Below are 16676 nucleotides of genomic sequence, written 5' to 3'. Positions count from 1 at the left end.
CTATAATATAATTTCATTAATTATAATTTATATTGATAGATTTATAATTAAAAAATTACATTTAAAAATTTAAAAAGTTGCATTTAAATTTTGCATGATTATTATAGTGCATAAGTGTATGTATGATTAAAAATATTCATGTTTTGTTAATTTAATAATTTTATTTCTTTAATTATATTTCATATTTTATTAATGGTAATTTAACTAAATTGTCACAAATATTTCTAGGGAAGAAATCTTATATTTCTCAATTTTTTTAATTATATTAATTATAATTACCAAATATTGTGACAATTACCATAATAATTGCATTAATTATATACTTATATTAATTATAATATTTGTAATAATCTCTTCCAAAATTTAAATACATTACCATAATAATCACACAAAATAATGAAAGAAAAATTATCAAAATAATTATCTTTAATAAAAATAAGGAAATTATATTAAAAATTAATTATATATTAAGATAATTATAATTTTTTTTATGCCAATATATTATACATTAAGTATAAAAATATATATGTATATAAATTACCATAATAATTACACCGAAAAAGGTAACAATATATAATTATTATTAGGTAATAATATTAATAATTAATTATTAAGGTAAGTATAACTTATTTTTTACTAATAATATTATCCATTATATATATATATATATATATATATATATATATATATATATATATATATATATATATATATATATATATATATATATATATATATATATATATATATACTTTTAATTTTATATTGATAACCATAGTCTATGTATATACTTTAAGAAAATATTCATTATTAAAGATTAAAGATGAGATATAATTTAAAAAGTAAGTTATTTATTAGATTACCTAATATAATTGTCTAACTAATTGATTCAATGCTACTATGTATAATTTATATATTTGAAAACTTTTTAAATCAAAATATCCATTAATTGCCTTAATAATTAAAATAATTGTTAGTCAATCAATATTCAATAGTACTAAAAGTATTATTTGAATTTTTATACATAAGATATAATATTTTTAAATCGAAATAATTAAAAATAATGTGTCCATATTGCAAAAAATTTTATAATAGTAATTTTTATTGCATAATAGAATTTGGCAATTATTAAACATTGTTTATGGTAATTATTGTATGACTTTTAATACTACAATTATTAGGTAGAATTTTTATAATTAAGGTATAATATTCTTAAGGTAAAATATTGCTTATATATGGTTTACCCGTATTAACCATCACTATATTAAATTAATAAATAATTCTTTTAATATAATATATTATTAAATCTAAACATATGATTAATATTTATTCAATATTATTACGAAAGTATTACAATTATAAATTTTACTCCGTATTAAATTTTAAATGGCTTAGCATATCAAAGCAAACATGGTAAATCAATAACATTATTTTACATTAGTAAAGTGATTTTATATCAAGGAATGTCAGATGAAGAATAAAATCAAAATAATACTCTATTGAAAAAAAAGCCACAGTACTTAATCATTTTTTTCCTAAAAAAAAAATTAAATTAAATGGCAAGAAAAACGTCTTGAAGGGAAAGACAAACTACTCTCTTATTACAAAAAATGTACACTTTAAAAACGGAGAAATTGAATCGAAACAAAGTCCAATGCTTTGATATATTGACAACTAAAAAATGCTTTTAATTTCATTTTGGTTTTTATTGTATTCTTAGTATGGTTCCCTCTATAAGTCTATATATATTTACATATACACATAATTCGTCCCTCGATCACAAAACTTTATCATCTTGATGAGCAAGGAACTCTTTTGCTTCCCGATCAATCTTTCTAGATCTGTATCTTCTCCACAAAAAAAAAAAAAAAAGACAAAAAAAATATATATCAACATTTTTTCTTATGAACCACTTTTTTTATTTAAAAACCATAAAATACAAAAAAAATAAAAACAAAACCCAAAAAGAAGAAAAAATAAGAGAAACTAAGATGATGAAAACCTCACCAATGTAAATCACGTATCAACCTCAACTGTGGAAGATCACATGATGATTAGAAGTCTATTGCTTTCCAGTCAATCTTTCTAGATCCGTATAGTATCTTCTCCACAAAAATAGACCAAAAAAAAAGAATATATCAACATTTTTTCTTACGAACCACTTTTGTTGTTTAAAAATCAGAAAATACAAAAGAATAAAAACAAAACAAAACCCAAAAAGAAGAAAAAATTAAAGAAACTAAGATAATGAAAACCTCACCAGTGCAAATCACGTATCAACCTCAACTGTGGAAGATCACAGGATGATTAGCAAAAATCAATAAAATAATTAACCTTAGTTGGGGTTGTGTATGGTCATATAAGGTGTATTTATACACAATGGATGAGATCAAAAGGGTTTAGTATTGAAATTATAAAATGGTAAGAGATCTCAAGAAAGGTAAAATCTTTAATATTATTAAAATGCCATATTTGTCTAAATATTTGATATTACAAAAATGCCTCTAAGTTTTGGGGGGAAAACTTGGCTAAGAGGATTTTACTTTTATATATATATATAGATATATAGATTATGTGTAAATTCCTATGATAAAATTATGAACATAAATATATTTACAATTAAAATAATATTTAAGGTGGATGATTACTACAAATCTTAAACTATATTAAAAATTTAGTACATAGTATTTAATATTACAAATTTTTAAGAACTTAGTAAACTACAACAGTAATTGAATTACAATTTTAGAGTCACCACGGATCAAAATTTTTAGACCTTTGAGATTTCTAACTCTAGATGTAGCAACATCTTTAAAGACCAAAATCACAATCTTAGTTCGAACATTGATTTTTTTCTTCCAAATGCTATCGAATTAAGTGTGAAATCAATAAAAGTTGAGAACTAATAATTCGAGAATATAATCTTAATGTTACTAAGCCTACTTCACGTCAATTAAGTTGGAGAGTGTTGTTGGATAGTATCCGATGAATCCACAAATAACGCATCTTTGTCTCCGTAGTCCTCAATATGTACATCAACAATCTTAAATATTAGGCCACCTAGCTATGCCATATATTAATTTCAAACTTATGAACTTTGGGGTTGCATGCAATAAAAAGTATATTTTAAATATACTAAGGGTACATTATACATGTATGTAAGGTACTTTCAATATAAAAATAATGTATTTTTAATATATTAAAAATTTATTTGATATTCATGATCTATACAGTTATGTGGAAAATCGTTCACACAATAATTTGCCAGTAGAAATTGAAATATAAATAAATATGGTTGCTGTAATTTGGGGCAAACAAATAATACCCGAAGTATTCGGGTTGTCGAACCACAGAGAGGTGGTGTACTAATCACTAGCTACTAGGTTACTCATATGAAACTAGTCCGAACAAAACTTGAAGGTTGATTGATTGCATAAAATAACAAGCAGAATAAAATAAATAGCAAGGTTTTGTAGACAATAGAGCAAAATAGGATTCTTGGGATCACAATGTTTAATCACCTAGTGCCAATTAACGTTTGTAATATTTGGTTTGGAATTAAGATTTGTATGGGAATGCAAAGTGGAATCGAATTACTCCCGTAATCTCTATTCCTAGTGAATTTCCACTCCCATGGCTTAAACACCCAATAAGATCAAAGATCAGCATTCAATTATTCCTAATTACTACCATCTCCCGATGAGCAATAATCTAGAATAAACTTCCCCTAATAAGTTCCCCTTTCCCAAGGACCAACCATTAGGTGCAATCGTGTGTGCCCTAATTTATGCCCCAACTCCCATTGGTGACACAAGACTGTGAAGCTAGTAATTTAGGCCTTTAACTACCAACAACAACAGATTAAAACAAGATTGCAACACAAATCATAAAACCAAACATAAATATATTAAGAAATTAACGAACTAGGCATATAGGTTCATAAACAAATTCACCCAAAAATCCCTAAGGAATTTAGCCGAGCATGACTAAATTATACATAGCAAATATGAATAAAGGATTACAAATCATCAGAAGAGTACAAGAATTAACCAAGCGATTCTCACAAATCTCCCTGGCTTCCTCCTTGCTTCCAAAGACGACTTGAGCCTCTTGATTTCTCTCTTTCTTGTCTACAAAGAACTCTAAAAATCTCTCGGTCCGTCCTTAGGGTTGAGGAAGGAGGAATTTTATAGTGGGTACAAAGTTGAGATGAAATAGGAATCTTGTACAAAATTGGACTCAAATTATAATTCCTATAATTAATTAAAAGAAATTGCCGCCTTTAATTGGAGTTGGAATTGGAATTCAAAATTGAAGTTGAATTGGGATTTGGAAATTGAAGTTGAAATTGGGCTTTGAGAATTGAAGTGTAGTGCTGAAGCCAACGCCCTTTTGTGATAATGTCGCGACTTCATCTTTCGCTCGACGCGTCGAGACCAGCGGGTCTTGATCACAAAACATTCTGGAAATTTTTGACGCGTCGAGCCTTTGGCTCGACGCGTCGAACCTTCTGGTATCCGAACTAGTCCAAAATTGCTCCGAACTCATCCTTGAACTCCCCTCGCTCATATCTTTGACCTAAAATGGTTCAAAAACACTAACAAACACCGTAAAGCATTCAAAACAAGTGCGAACCATAATTAAATGATAATAGCAAGGAAAATATGTATTAAATAAGCAAAATTAAAGAACTTAAATACTGAGATGATTCAAAATAACTATAATAACAAGCAAAGGTGTGATAACATCAAAATATAACAAATAAATTAATATATATATATATATATATATATATATATATATATATATATATATATATATATATATATATATATATATATTAGAAACTGTCAGTGGAAATTATTATCATTATTATTATTGCAATTATTATTATTATTATTATTATTATTATTGTTGTTGTTGTTATTGTTATTATAATTAACAATATTATTATGGTCTTGTGAAAATTAAATGTTGAATATCACCATTTAATTTTCACAAGACCATATAGTTTTATTATATATAGGATTAGTTTAATTTATTCCCTTATTCATTTGGTTGTCTAAGACTCTTGTGATCGAGTTTTTGGGCCATTTTTCATTTAGGACTTCATTGCCCTATGTTTTTTTTTATAGGCTTATGTTTTTCATTGTTGTAATGGAAGAGCAATCATTATTGTGTGGACCATTGTCCACACAAGTTGTATGGACCATATTTTGTATACTGTAAAATAATGTATATTCAATACAAAAATAATGTACATTCAGTACAAAAATAATGTACATTTAATATATTAAAAATATACTTTTTGTTATGGTCCACATAACATTGTGTGGACCATGGTCCACACAATAATTTGCCATGGACGAGTTTGTTCCAACTCCTTATATTATTACTATAGAGAAGTTATTTTTTCTATGCTTGACATGATTGTATGTTTCTTTTCAATTTTGTATGTAATCAGCTAACAACTAATTTACCAAACTACAATCAGCTAATGGTATATATCAACTAATCAGACCCAGTAACCGAATTAGCTAACAGTTATTTACCAAACACCTCTTATATGAAATATCTAAAATGCCTTTTTTTTATGTTTTCTTTTGTTTTATCTATTAAAAATATGTCTATAGAAATGGCATTTTTGTTAGACACTTTGTTTCTCCTTTTCTAAATCTAATTTATAGGACCAAAATATACCTACTCTTTTAGTGTTCAATCGTTATGCCATGGAACCGTGTTCACCATAGATGGTGAACACGGTCCCAAACGGTAACGGTGTCCGTAAGTGGCACCGTTATCTTCCACTAATCATTTTTTTTTAAATTAACAGCGCGAATTTTCTTCTTCATTTTCGTATTTTGCGGTTCCACTTCCCCTTCGCGCAAGCTTCTTCAACACTCATAAATTATGAATGTGTAGGCATGGATTTATGAATGTGCAGTTATGAAATTATGAATTTTCTTTTATGAGATTATGAATTTTCTGTTATGAAATTATGAATTTTCTGTTATGAGATTATGAATTTACAGAAAATTCATAATTACATAACTGTAAATTCATAATCTCATAACAGAAAATTCATAATTTAATAAATGTTTTTCTTTTATGAGATTATGAATTTTCTGTTATGAGATTATGAATTTACAAAAAATTCATAATTACATAACTGTAAATTCATAATCTCATAACAGAAAATTCATAATTTAATAAATGTAAATTCATAATTTGAACATAGAATGCAAAACGCCGTTAACAGCACATTAACTAAAACTTTTTTTTTCCTGTAAAAACGACGCCGTTTTGGAACGTGTTCACAAAGCATGGTGAACACGTTTCCACGGCATAATTTGCGTTCAGTGTCCCCGTGACGTTTATTCGTACGTTATTTCTACCCATATTATCATTTTATTATTCATTTATCATATTCAATCATATATTCGGATTGTATAATCCGGACCCCCGGGTTCATATAATCCATCACCTAGTTTGTTGTATTGCTTTAGATACAAAATTATTTTGAAAAATTAATATTAATTTCGTGTACATACAGTTTTCTGTGCATGGTTGATTTTTGAAATTTTGCATGGTATACTGCCTGGCACATTATCTATGCTGTTGGGGAAACATAACGTTTTTGCCATGCGGCATTGTTAATGATTTGGAGGAAAAACAGAAGAATTTCAGGATTAATTGTAAATATTATTTATTTATTTATTAAGTAGTTAAGTCAAAAAAAATTGGGTCCTTTAAAAATTGAGATCATGTGCTATTGAGCATTTTGCACCCCCTAAATCCGGCTCTAGTATGCCTCATTTCCTACAAACTCAGAAATAGTCTAATATTGGAGGCCTGAATTAATTATTCCTAAGGAGAATAGCACATTCTCATTAACAAAATGTATTCACAAATAATAAAATAGACATATTTTCGAGAATGTTATTTAATTCCAAAACTATTCCAATGGTGTGAATGAAACAATAAAGAGCAAGAAATTAATTAATGCCCAATCCATAGGGATAAAAATGTCGGCCGCCCCAGACCCAGAGTACGATGGAAAGGAGCGTTATGTTGTGCATCTGTATGCACCATGCATGGTGTATATCGATGCAAAAATGACGTCGTTTTGGCGTCTAACTTTAAAAAAACTAAAAATTCAAAATTGCATAACTACACATCCATAATTTCACTACACATTCATAATTTCATAACTACACATCCATAATTTCATAACTATACATCCAGAATTGCATAACTACACTTCCAGAATTGTATAACTACACATCCAGAATTGCACTTCCAGAATTTCATAACTACATATCCAGAATTGCATAATTACACTTCCAAAATTGCATAACTATAATTCCAGAATTGCATAACTACACATCCATAACTTCATAACTATACTTCCAGAATTGCATAACTACACTTCCAGAATTTCATAACTACAAAATCCAAAATGAATGAACTAAAAATGAATAACATAATGTTGTTGTTGGGAATCAAAACTGATTTTTTTTTTTTTTTTTTAAGTAGGGCGTACGTTTTATACAAAACGGCGTCGATTTTGCATCCGTATGCATCATGCAGGGTGCATACGGATGCACAGCATAATTTGCCAGGATGGAAACTGTCCTGTGGACTATAGTCTATAGCGACTTAGTTTTTGTCATCTCCTTGCTGAAAAAGCAACAGAGAAATAAGAAGAAAGAGAGGGGCATATATAAATTAGACAGGTCACTACTACTACTACAACAGTTTTTTCTCCCCATTTTGTGCTTTTCACATTCAAAATTATTATTATTATTATTATTATTATTATTATTATTATTAGCGTTTTTCCCTTTAATTATTATTATTACTTTTTACTCTCTCTCTCTCATTTTATCTGTCCTACTTATTATTCATTGATCAAACCTACTATTTTGTCTTTGTTTATTTTCTTTAGTATTATTTACTTATTTTTAAATTTAAAATTATTTTTTTTGTGTTTAATAGTACTTTTAGTGTAGTTTCTAAATATATAAATTTTGTATATTAATACTAAACTTAATAATATAAAAAGTTAAATTAAAAATAACTTCAGTCAAGCCTTGTTAACCGATCCAGACACATAAAATGAGACGGAGGGAGTATTATTATTAATTTTTATTATTATGTACACAAACTTTATAATGGTAATTCAAATCCCTAATTACTAAATTCCTCGGCACTCTTGCCTCATCTGCAAATTTGCAATCGAACAAGCCTCAAATATTGCTATTGCTTAAGTTTATATGCTTGCATATGTATATGGGTGAAAGTTAGATTTAGGCGTTCAGCGTAATTAGTACATTCAATAAAATTAGAACACAATTTTTGTTGTATGTTTGTGAAATGTGACTTTATTGTTGAGCGTAGGAATTGATGTATGAGGTCAATCTATAGGACCATTTTATGGCACTCGAAGTAGAAATAATAAATATGGGAGTGGAATTCTGTTGTTCAGGCTTATGATCATGTGCTATTTATTTTGGTGATTTCATTTTCCCTTCTATTTAAGTTATTTTTGATTTTGCTGGTTAATTTGCATCTGAACGAAAAAAATTTGTTAGACTATCTAAAAAAAAAAAATTATAAAAGTACTCGATCTTGGCCCATCTGGATTCACCAAAGTTTTTTTTTTAAAATATTATAAATAATTTATAAAAGTTGGCTCATAAGCTATGTTAGCGAAGAGGGTGATAATCTCATGGCAAATTATTATATCGTGCACCAGGGACTATTCAATATATATATATATATATATATATATATATATATATATATATATATATATATATATATATCGTGCATCAGGGCGCACAATGCATTGTGCGTCCTAGCCCAAGACGACGTCGTTTTGTATTTTTTTTTTAATAGAAATTTTGTTTCCCGTTTCTGCTGTTAACTTCTAAAAAAAAAATTCTCTGTTTCGAATGTATAGAATTGTATAGTAAAATACACATAAACACAAGTGTTTAAAAAAAAAAAAATTGTAACGGAACGGAACGGTTTCCGTCGTGTCAACTCCCCACACAACTTATAAAAACGACGCCGTTTTGAGCCAGGGTGCACAATGCATTGTGTGCCCTGGTGCACGATATAACGATTGCATTTAAATGAGCTTGGTTGAACTCAATGGATCCAAAATGGATTTTAATTTTAAATTATTACTTATTAGTAAAAATAAATAATTAATTAATTATTTGGGCTGAAACACTAGGAAATGTTGAGAATTGAGGTTTCTAAACCAAACTAAATACCGAACCAAAACCAAAAAACCAAACTGAATACCGAAATGTCCAGTCCTATAAAAAGAAAAAAAAAAAAAACGTAGTGACCATTCAAAACTATTAGAAATGTTGGACGTACGTATTACAAAATTTCATATCATATTGAATAATACTCTCTCTGTCTTATTTTATCTATTCTACTTACTATTTATTAGTCAACTCAATTCTTTCTTCTTTGTAATTTTCTTTAGTATTTTTGACTTATTTTTAAATTTAACTTTTTGTGTTTAATAGTACTTTTAGTGTAATTTCTAAATATATAAATTTGATATACTAATACTAGATTTAATATTATGAAAATTTGAATTAAAAATAATTTCAATCAAGATTCATTAATTGAACCAGACTCATAATATGAGAGGGAGGGAAAATATAAGAATGTGCTCAAAACCATTTTGTCGGCACTAAAGTTACGTCTTGGTTTGTGGGTGTTCTCATTTAATTTGTGGAAAAACCATTTTCTCGGCGCCAACAAAACAACAAAGTATAATACTACATGCATGACGTACTATACTGCTGCTCCGCTGCAAACAATTTTAGTCCTTTTAATTTTTATGGAAATATTCCGGGCCCTTTGGAATAACAGGGCGTTTGGTTCACTGTAATTTAGTTGTAATTGAATTGCAATTCAGTGAATGTCTCAATTATATTGTTTGGTTCGAGAGAATTGTAATTTTACAGAATTGCAATTCCCTCCTTTTGTTGAATTGTAATTCATGGGTACAATTCAATGAATTTGAGAAAGGAAAAAAATATGAAATGACATTACTACCTCTTTGGTTGTTATTACTATTATTATTACACCAAGGTATTTTAGTCTTTATACCACTTATTTCCTTCTCAATTTCAATAATTCTATTTCTCCCTACCAAACAACGTAATTCGAATTCCTACTTTATTCACACCTTATTCTTTTCCCACCGAATTAGAATTCATTTCCCCCCTAATTCCTTCCTTCCAACCAAACGTATCGTAAAAGACTTACAACAACTAACCAATTTGGTTGGCGTGTGTGAGTCATGCACCCTCATTCCTTAACAGAAGTCAGGAGAAATCGTTATACCGTGCACCAGGGCGCACATAGCAATGAACGGCCCGCGTCTCCCAAAACGACGTCGTTTTGTTAATTTCATGTATAAAATTCTGTGCATTCTATTATATAATTCTATACAGTCGAAACATGAAAATTTTCAGTTATAAAATTCTGTGTATTCTATTATATAATTATGTACATTCGAAACATGGATTTTTTTTTAAAGTTAAGAGTTTGTGTATTATGTTAAGAGTTTATGTGTATTATGTTAAGAGTTTATGTATATTATGTATTATGTTAGATTATGTGTATTATCCTTTCAAAAAAGATTATGTGTATTCAGTTATAAAATTCGGTGTTTTCAGGTATAAAATTCTGTGCATTCTATTATACAATTCTGTACATTCAAAACATGAGCTTTTTTTAAGGAGTTAACAGCAGATACGCGAAAAGGTACAAAACGACGTCGTTTTGGGCCAATAGATTTGATGATATATCTATGATTGTGTTTATAAATACTATGTTTGGGTTCAATCGTTATGCCATGGAACTGTGTTCACCATCCATGGTGAACACGGTCCCAACGATAACGGAGCACCGTTATCTTTTTTTTTTTTTTTAATCGCGTGACTTTTCTTCTTTCTGAAATTATGAATTTTCTTTTATGAAATTATGAATTTTCTGTTATTAAATTATGAATTTTCTGTTATGAGATTATAAATTTCCTGGTATGCTATTATGAATTTTCTGTTATGAAATTATGAATTTTCTGTTATGAGATTATGAATTTATAGAAAATTCATAATTACATAACTGTAAATTCATAATCTCATAACAGAAAATTCATAATTTAATAAATGTTTTTCTTTTATGCGATTATGAATTTTCTGTTATGAGATTATTAATTTAAACTACATTCATAATCTCATAACAAAAAATTCATAATCTGAACAAACGCACGCTGTTAACAGCACATCAACTAAATAAAAAAATTTCTACAAAAACGGTGTCGTTTGGACCCGTGGGCATAATTTGCGGTTTGGGTTGGGCAGTTTAAGTAACAAATTAAAACCAGCAGATCAAAATGACTTGTGCAGAGAAAATACAAATATTCATCTTACCAGTTCGTCATGGAAAAGACATTCCTTACTCTTGCTTGTTGCCCCTCCTCGCAGTTCAGGTACCGGACTCTGATTGCTCTCCTAGTGTGGAGAGGGCTAACCGACAAGAAGTTACGTACTGTGATGGCATTTCTTTTCAGTAGATTCTGCAGAGTAAATTTGAAAGCCTTTCATTTGTGGTGTACAAATGTACAATGCCTGATTACACCACTATTTATAATACACATTTTCAAAAACTGTGTATATTTTTCAAATTAAATGCTCGCTATTAATTATATTAGAGATTGAAGAGACCATCAACCATAATTAATCTCTGAGATGGTGGGTATTAATTAGGAAACAATTTTTTTTTATTTATTTTTTTTTTTTGAAGAAACCATCAGCCGTAATTAATCTGTGAGACAGTTGGTATTCATAAAGGTTTTTTATTTTGAAATATGATCTGCGGATTCCAATAAATAATTTTCACATTGTTTTCACTTTCCATGAATGTGAAAACAATTAATACACACATGGAAAGTTGCATGAATAGTGATCAAACGACTTCATTCACATAATTACATACAGCCAAAATGACGCAATATTATTTAGGCGGGAATCTGATGTGATAAAAAAAAATTACTATTATATAGAGTAAGTAAGATAAGATTGCGTAAATCCATTAAACAAATGAAAACTCATTTCACAAATAGTACAATAAATAGGTGATTAATGGAAGATCATCGAAGCACTCCTAAGATAATGGCACCCAAAGGTGATGAGCCTCAAAGGCAACTAGGTTTAAAGGAAAATATTGTTGTACATACATAGAGAATATCTCAAGGAACCACCCAACAAAGAAAACTAAACCAACAAGAGTGCTTAGGACTCTTATAAGCACTCTTATTTTAGACACACTAAAATTCATTTTCTCTCTCCCTATATTATTAGGAATATTATTATTTACCATTCCTATTTTGATTGGGACCTCTTTTTATCCTTATAAACACATCTCTTCATCATGTACTTTATATCATCATTGATTGATCAATAATAAGATTATTCCCATAACTATTTTCATATGGTATCAAAAGGTCAAATGATATAGGCTAGAAACCCTTCACAAAAAAATAAAATAAATAAATAAATAATCATATCCATTGCCGCCACCGGCGGGCAACACCACCTCATCTTCTCGTAACATCTTCAATATTGCCTATCCAACCACAATCCCAATAAATATTCTTCAAACAGCCCATCATTTTATCTGCATTAAACTTACTTCCTCAAACTATCTATTATGGAAGATTCAACTTGTTCCCTTTCTCCATGGTCCAAATCTCAATGGATACATTGAAGGCACGTTTTTGTGTCCGGCTTCATTTGTTAAGGCTTCGGATGAGGAGTGTCATGTTGTAGCTGAGCTCTGGATGAGTGTTCCGTTGTAGCTGCGCTCTGGATGAGTGTTCCGTTGTAGTTGCACTCTAGATGAGTGTTTCGTTGTAGTCTATCATGCGACAAAAAATTTGGTCCATTAGGATTCTTTAATTACTAATTTTTTGAAAGAAGGGTTCTTTTATTTTGTTGGTAGCATCAAAGGAACTACAAGGAAATTATAACTCTACAAGAAGACCAACTGACATACATCCTCACCAACAGTGGCGGACCCAGGATTTTCCTTCAGTGGGGGCAAAAAAGCACAGGGAAAATAAATTAAAAAATGTTCAAATACAAGGTCAAATACAGATAAGATACTTTTCCTTTTAGCCGAATCAACTTCAAGTTCATCTATGTTAAATTCAATACGAGGCCTTGCACTTGACACTTCGGGACTACCCTGACTAGATGAATCCTCAAAAGTTGATTTTCTTTTAAAGAATTTTTCCATAACTGAACCAAATTTCCGACAAACGAATAACATAATAACATATAATTCATTATTCATGAGTTTAGAGATAAAGCAATAAGCAATTCAAGCCAATTTAATTAATTTTAAACATATACTGCATACTTTAAACATGTACTGCTGCAATGGAAATTAAGCAATTAATTAAGAAATTAAGCAATTAAGCATACTGCTGCAATGGAAATTAAGCAATTAAGAAATTAAACATATACTGCATACTTTACATATAAGCAATTCAAGCCAATTTAATTAATTTTAAACATATACTGCATACTTTAAACAATTCCAACATGGCAGTTTACAACATACACTGCATACTTTAAACATATACTGCTGCAATGCAAATTAATTTTCAAGCCAATTTAATTAATTTTCAAGCCAGTAACAACTTGCAAAATCAAGAAAAATCAAGTAAGCCAATTCCTATGCAGCTATGCAAATTCAATGGCTATTAGGATTTAGGGCAAAATTAAATTAGGGAAAAATCAAATTAGGGCAAAATTAGATGAACATGGGATCAGAGATTCGAAGTATTTGAACTGACTACTGAGAAGGGATCAGAGATTCGAAGTAAAACCTGGCAGTGGAGTCGTCCCAACACGGCAGTGGAGTCGTCCGGTGGTGGCGTCGGTGGTGGCTTCGGAAGTAAAACCTGCTGCGCTGGTGGTGGCTTCGGAACTCACGGAGGAGACGGAACTTGCGGTAGCCGGTGGCCGGTGGGCCGGTGGTGGCGTCGGAACTCACGGAGAAGACGGAATCGACGGTGGTGGACCGTGGACCGCTTTGCGCTTCAGCTCTGAGCTCTCGCCAAGGTCTGGCCTCTTCACGCAAGTAATGAAATAAAAAAAAAAATATATATATATATAACAGCCCAAAACGACGTCGTTTTGGGGCTGAATGATTTTGGGCCGTGGGGGCAGCTGCCCCCATGGCAGGTCCGCCTCTGCTCACCAAGTCATTAACCACAACAAGGCTAAATGGATACATCTAAGGGACAAGCCCAATATTTTCTCTAAAGAACCTTAAACTTGATGGGAAACATTAGGACTCTGTATTCTAGGCGCACTAGAATTTATTCTCTCTCTCTCCCTATCAAAAGAGTTTGAGCTTATCAAAACTCTCTATCCTACAGCTATAAATAGGACCTTTCATTTCTATGTAATCAGACATCCTAGGAAAAATCATAGAAAGAACTCTGAAGCTTATTCAGAGATCACAATAAAAATGTGATCCTGAAAGTAAAAACTCCTCCTCTATATGTTGATGCATGTTGATCCAAACCCCCATTGAAGATCAAGCCATTTGAACCCGGAGGCCCTTCAAGAAGAACAAGCTATACAAGCCCTTCTTTGAAGATCAAGCCACTTGAAACCCGGAGGCCCTTCAATGGTGGAGTGTTCAAGGCATTCAAATCGAAGAATCAGAGGACCATCCAGAGACTCGTACCCACACCCCATTGATATTTGACATGTAACCCAGAATTTTGAATATTAAATATATTTTATTCAATTTTTACACAGAACAAGAACAACAAGCATACACACTTGCACGGTTTTAGCTCCAAAAATTCTCTGCTTCTAATCCTTTCTTTGCCTAACTCTGTTCAAGGCTTTGCTCTAGTTCGCCGGGATCGTTCGTTTGGATGCTCAAACGTCAAACCGTAGTACGTTTTATCCTGAGAAACCTAGGCCACAACGCTCCTAGCACTTTTGGAAGGTGGCAAATAAGGATTTAAGGAAAGAGTGATCTCTTGACTCACGCTAAAAACCCTATACCCAAACACGAGCCAATCTCCTTAGTCTTCGGTTTGGATTATACTTCTAAGCAAAAATCCTCCCTTTATATATGTTTTTGTCGTTGGATTGGATTTATAATCTAAGGATTATTAGTTCCAATTTTTTATTGATATATCTTTTTCCAAAGATATATATGTATATATAACCTTTGGGTCCGTTTTATATATATTTATGTGTATATATATATATATATATATATATTTCAGATATATATCCAATAATATTTTATATATTTTTGTGCGTATATATAAATATTATTTTTGGGATATTAAATCGACTTTTGGTTCATTATCACCAACATTAAGTTCGTATGAGCAAAACATCCCCATTTCTATCAACATAGCGTGATGCCAATTTGGATATGCAAATTATACTTTGGACTAGCTAGGGTCCACCTTGTATTATGGACCTTGATCCAAAATGTATTTAGATTATGTGTCTGCAATTAACATAGTTAACATATTATGTGCCTATAATTAAAAAAATATGTACCTTCAATTTATTTACAAACTGTTGTAATATTGTTGTGTTGGCCTTTAGCTCTTAACCGGTGATTGCAAGATTGGATTACAATGTAAAGATAAAAGTGAAGTGAATGTAGAACAATAGACAAGGAGAGCCAAGACAAGGAATTCTTATTCAACCATCTCTATCTTCCATACAACCATAACACATCTATATATATAATATACAAATGTAACGGAAGACATAATGCAGCCATTAATCACTTAACCGTTACATAATCAATACTAATAATGGCCACAATAAAAACATATTTATAACACTCTCCCTTGGACATTATTTGGCTACGATATTGCCTCATTAAAAACTTGCTAGGAAAACCCTGTGGGAAAAACCTAGACAATAAGAGAGTACAATAGAAAATATATTCATGCCTCATTAAAAACTTCACTAGGAAAACCACGTGGAAAAAAACCTAGTTGAAGAAAAGAGTACATGATATATGTAAAAACATATATTGTATTGGTCGCCTCATTAAAAACCTTAACTTAAGAAAATCCTGTGGAAAAAAACTTAGTTAAGGGAAAAAGAGTACACCATTAGCCTTCAGGGCATAATCTGCATAATCTTCAGGATTTTGGAGTTTGTTCATTTATTAACCAATTATTTTGCAATTTTCCCCATTGTCATTACAATATCATACTCATGCCTCGTTAAAAACCACACTAGAAAACCCATTGGGAAAAACCTAGTGAGGAAAAGAGTACATGATATGTATATGCTGCAAAAAAGTATAACTATCAGTCCTTTTAAGACCCAATCTACATGATTGACCAATCTACAAGATTGACTCGAGTGAATGTACTTCATGTCTCCCCCTGAAGATAACAATCTTCAAATTCTATATTTCCTGTAAATCATTGTTTCTAAAGGGTGTAGAGAAGGGATATGGTACAATTTTCAGGATTGTCATTAGAATTTATCATATTTTCTCATGATCATCTGGACCAATAAAAATTATTTATAGTTTATATTTTGTTGCTCCCCCTAAATATAATAATTTTT

General features: G+C 30.1%; 1 long non-coding RNA gene across 1 annotated transcript; it reads right to left on the bottom strand.

Moving 5' to 3' along the window:
* Positions 1 to 12123: 12123 nt before the first annotated feature.
* Positions 12124 to 14166, bottom strand: LOC109176440. Its single transcript, XR_002053381.1, has 2 exons — positions 13931 to 14166; positions 12124 to 12954 (listed from the first exon to the last, which is right to left on the bottom strand). It is a non-coding gene; the product is annotated as an uncharacterized LOC109176440 (long non-coding RNA).
* Between the last annotated feature and the right edge of the window lie 2510 nt (positions 14167 to 16676).

Source organism: Ipomoea nil, unplaced genomic scaffold (genome assembly GCF_001879475.1).
Source record: "Ipomoea nil cultivar Tokyo-kokei standard unplaced genomic scaffold, Asagao_1.1 scaffold0706, whole genome shotgun sequence".
NCBI classification, from domain to species: domain Eukaryota; kingdom Viridiplantae; phylum Streptophyta; class Magnoliopsida; order Solanales; family Convolvulaceae; genus Ipomoea; species Ipomoea nil.
This window is presented reverse-complemented; position numbering and strand designations above follow the sequence as displayed.